A 14,830-nucleotide genomic window follows, 5' to 3' on the forward strand; every position below is an offset into this window, starting at 1 on the left:
TGTCCTAGATACGCAGGAAGACTTCAGCATGTGTGCCTCCCCCATGTCACCAGTGTCACTGAGATGAGACTTGAAGTCAGGGAGTAGCTCTCTGTAGTCACTTTACAACAGATACCCTTATTACTCAAAGCGAATGCAAATGGTCTTCTTTCCTGCCTACCGTTCCAACCCTACCTGGATTAGTCTGATTAAATTTGGCTCTTTTAGATGTAGCAAGATGTTGAGTCCATCTCTTGTGCTATCAATAAGGAAACGTTCATTATTCAGGTGCCCTCCTCACCCTTACTGATCTCATCTTTGACCAAGGCTATTTGAGTACTATCATATCAATTAACATTTGTTCAGTCAAGGCTGCTATCATCTTTTTTAGTACAATGGTCTTAAGAAACTGAGCCACACTAGCCAGCAAGACCCAGGGAGACATGTCCAATCATCTTCTCCCCTACCAGTGATATTATTTATAAATGGACACAACAAACATTGAATACTTACGAATGTTGGCCTTGGAATAACACCATTGACCTTGTAATAAGAAAACCTACATTTGAGTTCTAGCCCTGTCCTTACTAGTCATGTGACTCTGGTCAAGGTGCTTAACCTAAACGTACCTTAGAGCCCCATTGGTAGAACAGGAAGAAGAATACTGAAATAAATTGGCATACATAAAAGTGTATACTACAGGTTTTTGACTCCTCTCTCCTATACTGTTTTCAGAGACCTAAAGAAGTGTCTGGAAATGTTTTGCCACCATATCTGGGTTTTTATTGTCAGGGATGAGGCCCTCTGTGGAAATTTTCCTTAGCAGAAGTCGCTAAATACTTGTCTGTTTATTTTTAAATGAAAACCAAGCACCACCCAAAACTCCCAAACTCTTGATACTGTTTTTACATCTTTTGTACCTTGAGAATTACAATAAATACAAGCACACCTCCTCCCTAATTAAAAGCATATTTACAGTGCCCACTAAGAGAATTAGACATACATGTAGATAAGAATGAGAAGATACTTGCAGTTTTGTGTGTGGGAACAGCTACTGCACAGGGAGATGAGGTTGTAACTACCCTGACTCCCCCAGAGCAGTAAAATGCCATCAAATTCAATCAAACTTGGCCAATTCATTCTTTTGTTCTTGAAGTATTCATCTCTGCTGGGAAAAAAAGAAAAGGCTAAACCTCTCCCCTCTCCCCCAAGAAAATTGAAATCTTCTGATAAAGAAGCACTCACCATTAGAGAGTGGTATTGCTGGGTCGTCTAAAGAATGCAGTGGAAGTCTGTCTGTGCCCCCTTCCCCAGGACCACTGTGCCAGTGTGCAAGTATGCTTGTTCTTCATAAACAAAAAAAAAATGTTACTAGCTGAAAAAAGAAGAAACTGTTCCAGGGTGTACGAATCCCACGCCAAATCCAAAATAATGGCAAATACTGTTCTGATCTTAGCAACCCAGAGTAACCTTTGTGCATTTATTTATTCACCACATATTTCCTGAGCAACTGTTAAAGACCAGGCACTGTGTTGCGGGATATAACCATGATCTCTGCCCTGAAAAAGCTTCCTTTTACATATATCTGAAATAGAATGTTTTCAGAATAGAACCGAAGTTAGCATGATGTTGATTTGAACTTCTGTATCACTCACACAGCCACTGATGCCATCCAGTTTGGGGAGCTGGAACAATTGACAGTAACTCTCATCTTTGCCAAGTCCACATTTTTGGCCTGATATCTCAGAGTTCAGTATATGACAGTTGTATAAGTCACTGAGATCATCATCTATAAGACTACATTGTTTTGGTTTCTTGATTAAATTCCTATAGTCAACTAGATTTTCTTTCCACAATTGGAACTTTCATTGTTTAAAAAGGAAAAAATAAAGAATATTCCTTTCTCCTCTTCCCTCTCCCTACATCCACATAAAGGAAAGAAAAAAGACTGGGGCCTTTACAATACCGGGGGCCTTCTGTTGCCCCTTTAGCCAGAAACTCAAGTAGGAAGGTCTTCCCATACTGCATACCCTACCTCTTCCTTAGAGGCCTTACATTTTTGAGCCTTCATACCATCTGACCAGCCTGGCTCCTCAAACTCCTTTCATGAGGACCACACCTTCTGTGGCAAACTGATAGCCCAAATATTTGCACATTGCAATCAAACTGCAACCACATTTTTATAGTTTACACCTGACTGGTCTTTTCCATTAAAGACAAGGGAATAACGATTTGCCTTATACCCTTATTTTAGCCTTTCCTAGTGAGAGAGAAACTAAATTGTGTAAGCAGGGGAGAAGTGTTATAGTGCTGCTGCTGCTGCTAAGTCGCTTCAGTCGTGTCCGACTCTGTGCAACCCCATTGACGGCAGCCCACGAGGCACCCCCGTCCCTGGGATTCTCCAGGCAAGAACACTGGAGTGGGTTGCCATTTCCTTCTCCAATGCATGAAAGTGAAAAGTGAAAGTGAAGTCGCTCAGTCGTGTCTGACTCTTAGCGACCCCATGGACTGCAGCCTACCAGGCTCCTCCATCCATGGGATTTTTCAGGCAAGGGTACTGGAGTGCAACCTCCCCTAAACTAACACCTCCACAAAATTGAAGAACTATGTCCTCGATGGGAGATTGAGGGAGAAAACCTGACCTAGTGTGGGAGACCTGGGTTTGATCCCTGGGTTGGAAAGATCTCCTGGAGAAGGGAAAGGCTACCCACTTCAGTATTCTGGCCTGGAGAATTCCATACTGTATAGTCTGTGGGGTCGCAAAGAGTCGGACACAACTGAGCGACTTTCACTTTCACAGAGGGAAAGGGAAAGGATACCAGACTGTCTCCACTTTAACTGTGCATGGAATAGGAAAAAAGAACTCTCCTCTGGATATTCCTGAACAAGTTTGCAAGCATACTGTTGTGGGAGGTGGGGGTGAGAATTTCAAACTACCTGTGTGACCCAGAAAATCACCTCCCGTTGAGGACATAGCTCTTCAGTTTTGTGGAGGTGTTAGTTTAGGGGAGGTTTCCAATGTGATATAAGGGCAAGACGATGGGGGATCCCCCCTTAAGGAGAATGGGGATGTGTTACTCAGCCTAGACGAGGTCAAAGAGGCTGCGAAATCCATGAAATTCTCCAGGCCAGAATACTGGAGTGGGTAACCGTTCTCTTCTCCAAGGGGTCTTCTCGACCCAGAGATCAAACCTGGGTCTCCTGCATTGTAGGCAGATTCTTTACTGTCTAAGCCACCAGGGAAGCCTCCGTGTTATTTGTAACAACTCCCTTTTCATCATCTCTGAGTTTATGCTAATTACATGACTTATGGTGGGGCCCCTATAGCCTCAGGATGGGGCTGATGCCAGAAAGACCAAATAATTAGAGTGTTGGAACTTTCAACCCTACAGCTGACCTCCTGTGAGGGAGGGGAGCTGGAAATTAAGCTCTATAAAAACTCTTGAACAAGATTTGGTGAAGTTCTGGGTTGGTGGATGCATTAATGAGCTGGGATAATGGTATACTGCCAACTCCCCAGGAACAAAATCTCTTAAGTTCAAGAGCTTTCTGGATCTCACCCTATGTACCTCATTTGGCTGTTCATGTGCATCCTTTAAAATATCCCTGATAAGAAACCAGTAATAGAAAATAAAGTGTTTCCCTGGTTTACATGAGCCATTGCAGAAAATTATTAAACTTGAGAAGCGGGTCATGGGAACCGCTCATTTGTAGCCAATTCAGACAAAAGTGTGGGTAACTTGAGGAGCCACTACTTGTGACTGGTATCTGAAGGGAGGTGAGCAATCTTGTGGGACTGAGCCTTTAACCTATGAAGTTTGTGTTAACTCCAGGTAGTGTTAATAGGATACCCAGTTGATGTCTGCTGAGAACTGAAGAATTATTTTGTGCAGAAAACCCATATGTTTAGTGTCAAAAGTGTTAAGAGTAGAGAAAGTTTTTCCTTTATTAATATTGTTAAAGGAATTAAATGAAATAAAGATAATGTGGCAATAAGAAGCTATCAAACTTGATCAGGCAGATTTGAAAAGAGCCAAATGAACCTACAGAAATTTTTTTAAAATGGCAATTGAAGCAGAAACTCAAAGGACAACTTGACTATCAGATTTGACAGCTGAAGGAAGAATTTGTTTTCTGGAAGATCACGGGATCCAAAGAATACGTCTGAAGAATTTCAAAATATAACACAGAGAAGCAAAGAAATGGAAAATATAAGAAGTTAAGATGCGTGAAGGATAGGGTTCAGTTCAGTTCAGTTGGTTAGTCGTGTCTGACTCTTTGCAACCCCATGAATCGCAGCATGCCAGGCCTTCCCTTCCATCACCAACTCCTGGAGTTCACTCAGACTCAACTCCATCGAGTCAGTGATGCCATCCAGCCATCTCATCCTCTGTCGTCCCCTTCTCCTGCCCCCAATCCCTCCCAGCATCAGAGTCTTTTCCAATGAGTCAACTCTTCGCATGAGGTGGCCAAAGTACTGGAGTTTCAGCTTTAGCATCATTCCTTCCAAAGAAATCCCAGGGCTGATCTCCTTCAGAATGGACTGGTTGGATCTCCTTGCAGTCCAAGGGACTCTCAAGAGTCTTCTCCACACCACAGTTCAAAAGCATCAATTCTTCAGCGCTCAGCCTTCTTCACAGTCCAACTCTCACATCCATACATGACCACAGGAAAAACCATAGCCTTGTCTAGACAGACCTTTGTTGGCAAAGTAATGTCTCTGCTTTTGAATATGCTATCTAGGTTGGACATAACTTTCCTTCCAAGGAGTAAGCGTCTTTTAACTTCATGGCTGCAGTCACCATCTGCAGTGATTTTGGAGCCCCCCAAAATAAAGTCTGACACTGTTTCCACTGTTTCCCCATCTATTTCCCATGAAGTGATGGGACCGGATGCCATGATCTTTGTTTTCTGAATGTTGAGCTTTAAGCCAACTTTTTCACTCTCCACTTTCACTTTCATCAAGAGGCTTTTGAGTTCCTCTTCACTGTCTGTCATAAGGGTGGTGTCATCTGCATACCTGAGGTTATTGATATTTCTCCCAGCAATCTTGATTCCAGCTTGTGTTTCTTCCAGTCCAGGGTTTCTCATGATGTACTCTGCATATAAGTTAAATAAGCAGGGTGACAATATACAGCCTTGACGTACTCCTTTTCCTATTTGGAACCAGTCTGTTGTTCCATGTCCAGTTCTAACTGTTGCTTCCTGACCTGCATACAGATTTCTCAAGAGGCAGGTCAGGTGGTCTGGTATTCCCATCTCTTTCAGAATTTTCCACAGTTTGTGGTGATCCACACAGTCAAAGGCTTTGGCATAGTCAATAAAGCAGAAATAGATGTTTTTCTGGAACTCTCTTGCTTTTTCCATGATCCAGCGGATATTGGAAGTTTGATCTCTGGTTCTTCTGCCTTTTCTAAAACCAGCTTGAACATCAGGAAGTTCATGGTTCACGTATAGCTGAAGCCTGGCTTGGAGAATTTTGAGCATTACTTTACTAGCATGTGAGATGAGTGCAATTGTGCGGTAGTTTGAGCATTCTTTGGCATTGCCTTTTTTTGGGATTGGAATGAAAACTGACCTTTTCCAGTCCTGTGGCCACTGCTGAGTTTTCCAAATTTGCTGGCATATTGACAGCAGCACTTTCACAGCATCATCTTTCAGGATTTGAAATAGCTCAACTGGAATTCCATCACCGCCACTAGCTTTGTTCATAGTGATGCTTTCTAAGGCCCACTTGACTTCACATTCCAGCATGTCTGGCTCTAGGTGAGTGATCACACCATCGTGATTATCTGGGTCATGAAGATCTTTTTTGTACAGTTCTTCTGTGTATTCTTGCCACCTCTTCTTAATATCTTCTGCTTCTGTTAGATCCATACCATTTCTGTCCTTTATCGAGCCCATCTTTGCATGAAATGTTCCCTTGGTATCTCTGATTTTCTTGAAGAGATCTCTAGTCTCTCCCATTCTGTTGTTTTCCTCTATTTCTTTGCATTAATCGCTGAGGAAGGCTTTCTTATCTCTTCTTGCTATTCTTTGGAACTCTGCATTCAGATGCTTATATCTTTCCTTTTCTCTTTGCTTTTCGCTTCTCTTCTTTTCACAGCTATTTGTAAGACCTCCCCAGACAGCCATTTTGCTTTTTTGCATTTCTTTTCCATGGGGAAGGTCTTGATCCCTGTCTCCTGTACAATGTCACGAACCTCATTCCATAGTTTATCAGGCATTCTGTCTATCAGATCTAGGCCCTATAGGGTAAGATTCAACAAATGTCTAATTAAAATTCAAGAAGGAGATAATAGAATGGAGGAAGACAGTATTCAAAGAAATAAATGGCTGAACATTTTCCAGAATTGATGATTCTGCTGCTGCTGCTAAGTCACATTAGTCGTGTCTGACTCTGTGCGACCCCCATAGACAGCAGCCCACCAGGCTCCCATCCCTGGGATTCTCCAGGCAAGGATACTGGAGTGGGTTGCCATTGCCTTCTCCAGAATTGATGATAAATATTCTAAATTCTGAAAGATGAAAAACTTCAATGCCAAAAAATTTAAATGAAATCCATACTAAGTCATCTTATAGTAAAAATTCCTGATATCAGAGAAAGAGGAGATATTAAAATTAAGCAGATGAAAAGATAAATTAATATTCAGAGAAATGACATTTTGGCCAACAGCTGATTTTTCAATAGTAACAGCAGAAGTCAGAAGACATTGGAATGTATCTTCAAGATATTAAGAGAAAACTGCCATCAACTTCAAATTCAGTGAAACAACATTTCAAGGATGAGAGTCAATGATTGGGAGAGGAGTCATAAGGAAATACTCTATGTCTTAATTTAGGAGGCGATCATACAAGTATATTTGCTTAGAGACAGTTTATTCAGCTGTCATGATTTTAATGCTTTTCTATATGTATTTTATACTTCAAAGATTTTTTAAATAAAAATTAGCTCCCTACATTTTTTAAAATTAAAGCTAGAGGATCATCATTTTTAAGGGTACATACTAAGATAGAAAAAGGTTTTTTAAAAAAGAAGACTAGGACTTCCCTGGTGGTCCACTAGTTAAGAGCCTGCCTGCCAATGCAGGGGACACGGTTCAATCCCTGGTCCATGAAGATTCCACATGCTGCAGGGCAACTAAGCCCATGTGCCACAACTACTGAGCCCAAGAGCGCAGACAATGACGCCCGAGCACCCTAGTGCCCAGGCTGCACTACAGAGGAAACCACCACAATGCGAAGCCCACATAACACAGCTAGAGAATATCCCCCACTCGCCACAAACGCACAGCACCAAAGACCCAGCACAGCAAAAAAAAAGGCCAGAAAGTGACTAACATAGAAGTCATGATAATGGCTCCTTTGGAAGGGAGGAGCAAGAATGAGTTGTCTGGGTTGTAAACAATGTTTTATTTCTTGATTTGAGTGGTAGTTACATGGGTGTTTGTAATAAATTATTATTAAGCTGTATATATCTTTGGGGCATTTTTTATATGAATATTTCACAATAAAAACATTTTAAAACAATATTCAAAAAAGATTATTATACAAGAATGTCTTCACAATTGTTTAAAGACAAATTCTCTCACCATAGAGAAAGGCATAATAAATTCAACTACATTATATTTGACCCCATAAAAAGAGTGAAAACACAAGCCAAAGAACTGGAAAAGTTAATTACAAAGCATTCAACCCAAAAAGGAGTATTATCCATGTTATATAAAGAACTCCTAGAAATCAAATAAATTTTAAATACAGACAATCCAATATAAAATTATACCAGAAGAAATATTTTTATAGGTTCTGCACATATAAGAAAATCTAAATGGCCAATAAATATGAGTAATAGTTAATGATATTAATAATGAGGGGAAAGCAAATTGAAATGAAATACAACTATACAGCCACAACAATACAGCCACCAGAATGGCTAAAATTAGTAAGTTTGATAATACCAAGTGTTGGCAAGGACGTAGAGCAACAGAATCTGTCATTCACTGATAGCAGGAAAAAAATTTAACGTTATCCACTAAAGTTGAAGACCAAAAAACTCTGACTCAGCATTTCTACTCCTGAATGCACACCCTGGATAACTATGTGCATATAGGTATCAGAATATATATGCAAAAAATATTCACAGCTATAGTGATTGTGATAGCCCCAATAGAAACAACACAAAATATCAGCCACAGAAGAATGGACCATGCAATGAAATACATACAGCAATGAAAAATGAATGAATCAGACTTAAACCTACAGATAACAACATGGCTGAATTTTATAATATATAAGGTAAATAAACCACAAAAGAAACAGAGTATGACTCTTTTATACAGTTTAAAATGAGACAAAACTCAACTACTGTATATTGTTTGGAGGTACACATTTTGGTGGTAAAACTACAAAAAAAAAAGGCAAGCAATTTATTACCATAAAAGTGGGTAGTGGTTTATCTCTAAGAAGAGAGGAGGTGGTAAGGGATAAACAAGAATCACAAGGGCAACTTTGGGGAAGAGGTGTTGTCTATGTCTTATTTCTTAAACTGGGTGCTGGCTACATGTGTTTGCTTTAGAATTCTTTTCACACTGTACATTTATGGTTTCCACTCTTTTTAAAATTTATTTACATGTATTCATTTTGCAACTTAAAAAGTTGGAAACAACAGGGGGCTTAACCGGTAGTATCTGAATTACCTTACTTGCTTTTCAAGTTCAGACTTGAAGGTATTGATAAATGCCCAGAGTTTAACATCCAGAGAGTATATTTAATGACATTTTGTGTCCAAACACTGTCAATATATCACAATAAGAGTATTTATTCTCTTCGCTTGTTCAGAAAACAACTCAGACAAATATGGAACGAGCTATTTGTAAAAAAGAAACAAAAGAATAATAGTCTTTTAGATGGTGGGCAGAACAAGCATGTGACAAAGGAGCACACAAAGATGGTTGTAGGAGGCAGAATAACAATGCCTCAAAGGTATTCACAGTTTACTCCCTGGAACCTATATATTAGGTTACATGGCAAAGGAGAGAAAAGGTATCTAATCAACAGACTCAGAAATGTGGAGATTATCCTGGATTATCTGGGTCTTTACATTTAAATGGAAGAGGAAGGCAGAAGAGAGAGGTTGGAGTGATTAGATGTGGGACTGACTCAACTCAACATTAGCAGCTGGCTTTGAGGAAGAAGGGGACCTTGAGCCAAGGAATTTGGGCAATTTCTAGGAGCAAAACAAGGCAAGGAAAATAATTCTCCTCTGCTTCTGCTTGTTTAGTTGTTCAGTTGCATTCAACTTTTTGTGACCCCATGGACTGTAGTCCACCAGGTTCCTCTGTCCTTGGGATTCTCCAGGCAAGAATATTGGATTGGGTTGCCATGCCCTCCTTAGGGGGATCTTCCCAACCCAGGGATCGAAACTGCATCTCCTGCTTAGTAGGCAGATTCTATACCACTGAGCCACTTTCTAGAGACTCCTAGATTTTCCCCTAGAGTCATGATTTTAGCCCAGCATGACCCAAGTTACACTTTTGGACCCACAGAACTGTAAGATGTGTGTGTGCGAAGTCGTTCAGTTGCGTCTGACTCTTTGCAACCCCGTGGACTGTAGCCGACCAGGCTCCTCCATCCATGGGATTCTCCAGGCAAAAATACTGGAGTGGGTTGCCATTTCCTTCTCCAGGGGATCTTCCCAACCCAGGGATCGAACCCAGGTCTCCCGCATTGCAGGCAGACGCTTTAACCTCTGAGCCACCAGGAGCCACAGAACTGTAAGATACTGGTTGCCACAGAACTATAAGATAGTATTTTTAATTTTAGATTTACACAAAAATTTACAAAGACTGAACAGAGGGTTCTCAGCTCCCCTTATGCTACTAGTTAATGCCTTTTTAAAAATACATATACTTTTGGACTTCCCTGGCTGTCCAGTGGGTAAGACTGCACACTTCCACTTCAGTCATGTCCCACTCTTTGAGACCCTATTGACCATAGACCACCAGGCTCCTCTGTCCATGGAATTCTCCAGGCAAGAATCCTAGAGTGGGTTGCCATGCCCTCCTCCAGGGGATCTTCCCAACCCAGGGATCGAACCCTCGTCTCTTATGTCTGCTCCATTGGCAAGCGGGTTCTTTACCACTAGCACCACCTGGGAACTCCCACATACACATACGATAAAATGCTAAATAAAAATAAGAGAATAACTACTCCAAAATTCAGTATAACTGTTGCTTCTAGTAGAGGATATGGAGCACACAGGCAGAACATTCCCCAGAACAAGGCTGCAGAAGCCTGCAAGTGGTCTCTTTGGGAACTAGAAAAAGGATCATTCTCTGTGGGCCCACAGCCTAGCAGCAGCAGAGCCTTTACACCCAAGGCAAAGGTCCCATCCTCCAGGAGGAATCTACCCCACCTTGGCAAAGACCTTTGTGCAGTGCTCAGTTCGTACCACAGTGCTGGCAGCCCCACCATGGACCTTCCCAACTTTTATAATATTCTACTTCTCAAGCGGGGTGAAGGTTTGTTGTTGTTCACTCAGTCGTGTCCAACTCTTTGCAACCCCATGAACTGCAGCACACCAGGCTTCCCTGTCCTTCATTGTCTCCTGAAATTGGCTCAAACTCATGTCCATTGAGTCGGTGGTGCCATCCAACCACCTCATCCTCCGTTGCCCCCTTCTCCTGCCCTCAATCTTTCCCAGCATCAGGGTCTGTTCTAGTGAGTTGGCTCAGTGGTTGTGGTGCATGGACTTAGTTACTCCACGTGGGTTCTTCCTGGATCGGGGATCTAACCCATGTCTCCGACATTGTCAGGTGGATTCTTTACCATTGAGCCACCAGGGAAACCCCTCCTATCCCTATCCGTTTTCTCACCCAGGTATTGTACACAGTGGTAGGAACTAAACATGCAACCACAGTGACATTGGTGGGCTCCAGTAATCCCAGAAAGCTCCCTAAGACCTGAAGAGAAATTTCATCATTAGGGAACTGGCATGCCTGACATGCTGACCTGTGAAGAAGCAGAAAGACAGATGAACTTGGAAGGTTCTGTGCCAGCCCAGGAGTCTTGGACTCTGAGGGGCTGAGCTCTTCCAAAGAAGCCCAAGACCTTTCTTTGTTTCTTTTTATCTTTTTTTTTTTTTTAATAGAGCACCTTGAGTAGGATACAAGTTTCCTGAAACATGTCTCCTCACTCCCATGCAGTCCTACTGTCTTCAGAAAGGGTCACTTGGGTTCAGTGGTTCAACAATCCAAACCCCAAACCATAAAGAGAAAGTTTTGCTTCTTAAATACAAGTTCTGCCCACCCTTCCAGATCTAAGAAGTGCTTGACTCTACCCATCTCTAAAGTTGGATCCAAACAAGTACTCACCATGGCGCTGAGGGACGGTCTAATTCACACCATTGCCCTTTTTTCAGATTATTTTTTCAAATAAAAAATAATATATAGTCATTGGGAAAATTCAAAACATTTAGAAGAATAGAAAGTAAAATTTTTTCTTTGTTCCCTAATCTTACTTCCTTCCCTGAAGGTAAACCTTATGAAGTATATCCTCCCAGACCTCTTTTTACACATTTATTAAATACACACATTCTTTTCTTTACATAAATAAGATCATACTATAATGTTCTATAATACATTTTATATATAAATATTTGCACATAATATTCCATAGAAATCTGTCCATATTAGTAAATTTAAGCTGTTCCAGTTTTCTCTATTAAAAACAATAGTGCAATAAAGATTTGTATACTCATATGTATATTTGTATATAACAGATACCAAGAAACAAACTTGCTGAGATGAAGAGTAATGCATTTAGATTTTGATAGGTATTACCAAAAGTACCTCAGAAGAGGTTTTATGAACATATAGGAAAATGCTTATTTGCTTAAAATTTCACCAACAATGGACATTGTATATATTCTTATTCTGTTCAATTTGATGAGCAAAAACAGTACTAGTGAGGTTGAAGTACTATATGCTTCCTGCCCAGTTGTATTTCTTATTGAGTGAATTACCTATCCATTTCCATTTCCTATTTTTCTGCTTGCAACTTCTTCATTTTGATCATAAGAGTATATACATTGAGTACTTGGCTATGTACCAGCCACTGTAGTAGGTGCTTTCAAATAAATTTTTTTCTTGAAATAATCCATTTTACAGATGAAGAGTATGAAAAACATGAAGAGGAAATTCAAACACTGGTCTCTTTTACTCTAAAGGCTGCACCTTCTGCGCTATATCACTATACCAAAAAGCCTCATTTTACTGAAACATAGAAACCCCTAAGGGAAGCAACTTACCCAAACACTCACAGTCTTGTATCTTGGATGATCACCTCAATTCAGATCACTGGTGGGCTTTTTACTGGTCTTCCTGGAAAATTAAGTTGAAGACTGCCAAAAGGCTGTTCAAGCAAACATGTTAGACTCAGCAGCTTGTTATCTGTGTCCTTAAGGATAAAGAACCCACAGGACAAGGGTTGAAGATAAATAAAATAGAAACACTAAGAAACGTGGAGACCTTGGCCCCATTCCATCCATATCACAGTCAAAGCAGAGAGCTGATCGCCCTACAAGTCAGCCCTGGTTTAATTTTCAGTCACCTCCCATGCCAAAACATTTTTAAAACTCTGAAGCTGGATGAACTATTAATAATAAGCATGAGTAGCAGGTAGCTTGAGGCTCTGTGCTTTATAAAATCAAGATGTTTATTTTTTAATTCCTTAATCAAATAACCTAGAAGGAAAAGTATCCCTAAGACTTTTGCCCTTTTTTTTCTTAGATGTGATTAACATAATGAGAACTACTATAGGAAATATGATTTTCTGATATTACTGTTCATTCTGAAACTGACCATAATCTTCTAAAGAAAAGAAGGATGGGGTAAATTAAATCTAAGAAATTTCAACAATCCCTTCCTTCAAAAAACATTAATTAAATGTTTATCTAATGACTTGGTAACAGTTTGAAACTGGCCACAGGGAAATGCAGTAAACCATTCTGTCTCACTTTGTGTAACTAAAAGTTTGCAATATTAAAAAAATTAAAAAGAAAAAAAACCTATGTGTCAGACATTGGGCTTGGCACTGAATATCTAGCAATGAATAGAACATAGCTCCTATTCTTCTGAGAGCAGTAATCCTTCCCATTACCATGTTAACTTTTATATGTGTTAGCTGCTTTATTCTGTAAACATACCATAATTGCAAATTGAACCTGGAAGTCTCCTACTTTTTATACTTCCTTTTCTTCCTGGTCTTTGTTCTCTGGGATAAATCTAATCTAGAGGGTCCGGTCTCTAACAAGATGGATAATGGCTGGGGGTGGGAGGGGTGAGCAAGATAAGGAAAAGACCTTTATCCTGTGGATAAGGACGTAGGTGGAGTTAGTTTCAGGGTGTTTCAGAGAATATTATCAGAATCTTATGTGCCGTCTCCACCCTTTTAAACACTTAGGGTGAACCTTTCACTCAAAAAATCTTCCCTTGAATTCAGGTTGTTACTCCTTTTTGAAGACTGTTAAAGTGGGTCACAGAAAAAGAGCTACTCTCCCAGGATTAGATAACAAAATGGAGTAAAATTTCATTCCTTCTGACTCTAGAATCTTATTCCATGAAGCTCAAATACAAAGAGCAGAGGACTGATGCTTATATCAAAATTATGTTTCAAATTAGATTGATTACCCTCTCCACAGAGCTCTCCAAGTAATACATTTACCTTTGGAATGCTGTTAGCCTCAGTTCTGAAAATCCACAGAATGTGTTCTGATTCAATTCTCTTTTAAAAGTTTCTCCCCACTAATTTCTCCCCATGTGGTTTTAGGGTCCTATTCATGTGTACAAATGTCTTCCTCTTAACCAGTTAGCCCTGAAAAATTTCAGAGAGCTTAGCCATACTTGATATGCGCACCTTAGTCGCTCAGTCATATCCAACTCTATGACCCCAAGGACTGTGGCCCACCAGGCCTCACTGTCCATGGAATACTCCAGGATACTGGAGTTTGAGCTGCCATTCCCTTCTCTAGGAGATCTTCCCCACCCAGGGATCGAACCCAGGTCTCCTGCATTGCAGGTAGATGCTTTACCATCTGAACCATAAGGGAAACCCAAGAGTGGTCTGTTTCTGGAGCTAAACATAGTAAAAAGCAACAGACAGAGGTGAGATGGCTGGAAAGAAGCCCCAGTTTCCCTAATCTCACCCCTTTAGCATTGTGGGGGAGCTAAAGAGGCAATCAGCCTGACTCACAGACAGCACTACTGCTCCCAAGCCAAAGAACATTAAGAAATGAAGCACTGCTTCGCTCCACAGTTGGTGTGTGACAAGCATTATGGGATATATTTGTCCCAGGATGGGCTGACTTTTCTCTCAGCTCCTCACAGTCTAGCATCAGCCTCATCTCACTCACATTCTCATTGTTGAGAACTCTAGTCACTGACAAGATGGGGATAAAGGGCCAGACTAGAAGACACCCCTATAGCCCCAGGTAAAAGAGCTAGCTCAAGTTGCAGGATATCTAATTGCTTGAGAAGGAGAACCTGAGATTTTCCCCAGTGGCTCGAAGCATTTCTGTAAGCACCACCTGTTTTCAGCAGCTCCCTGCACCAGCCATGCTACAGAAAGATTTAGTGGAACTGAGTGAATGGCCAGAGGGAAAAGCTCACATTATTCCTAAAACAAACCAGCCTCACTTTTCAGCCTCTGGGAGTACACCAAGTAAGAAAGAGACCAACCAATCAAGTGTGGGTTGAAAGCATTACCTCATCAGGGTGAGTTCCCATTGGCTGAAATTACTATTGGCAAAGCTTTCATGGGAGTAAATTAACCCTTGTCGGGAACTCATACCCCA

General features: G+C 40.8%; 1 protein-coding gene across 26 annotated transcripts in view; it reads right to left on the reverse strand.

Annotated features, from left to right (window-relative positions):
• Positions 1–12,476, reverse strand: part of FAM13B (family with sequence similarity 13 member B) — a 95,474-nt gene extending 82,998 nt beyond the window's left edge. For 8 of the 26 annotated variants that reach the window (XM_086411744.1, XM_086411740.1, XM_086411738.1 and 5 more), the window contains exon 1: positions 12,287–12,453. The gene's annotated coding sequence lies outside the window, so the exon portion shown is untranslated. Of the gene's footprint in view, positions 1–1,010; positions 1,145–1,224; positions 1,326–11,351; positions 11,389–12,286 lie in introns of all 26 variants that reach the window. The other 18 variants (XM_086411741.1, XM_086411715.1, XM_086411735.1 and 15 more) reach the window with 4 other exon arrangements.
• Between the last annotated feature and the right edge of the window lie 2,354 nt (positions 12,477–14,830).

This window comes from Bos grunniens, chromosome 7 (genome assembly GCF_055505025.1).
Source record: "Bos grunniens cultivar Pamir isolate PY7600 chromosome 7, Bosgru_T2T1.0, whole genome shotgun sequence".
NCBI lineage: Eukaryota > Metazoa > Chordata > Mammalia > Artiodactyla > Bovidae > Bos > Bos grunniens.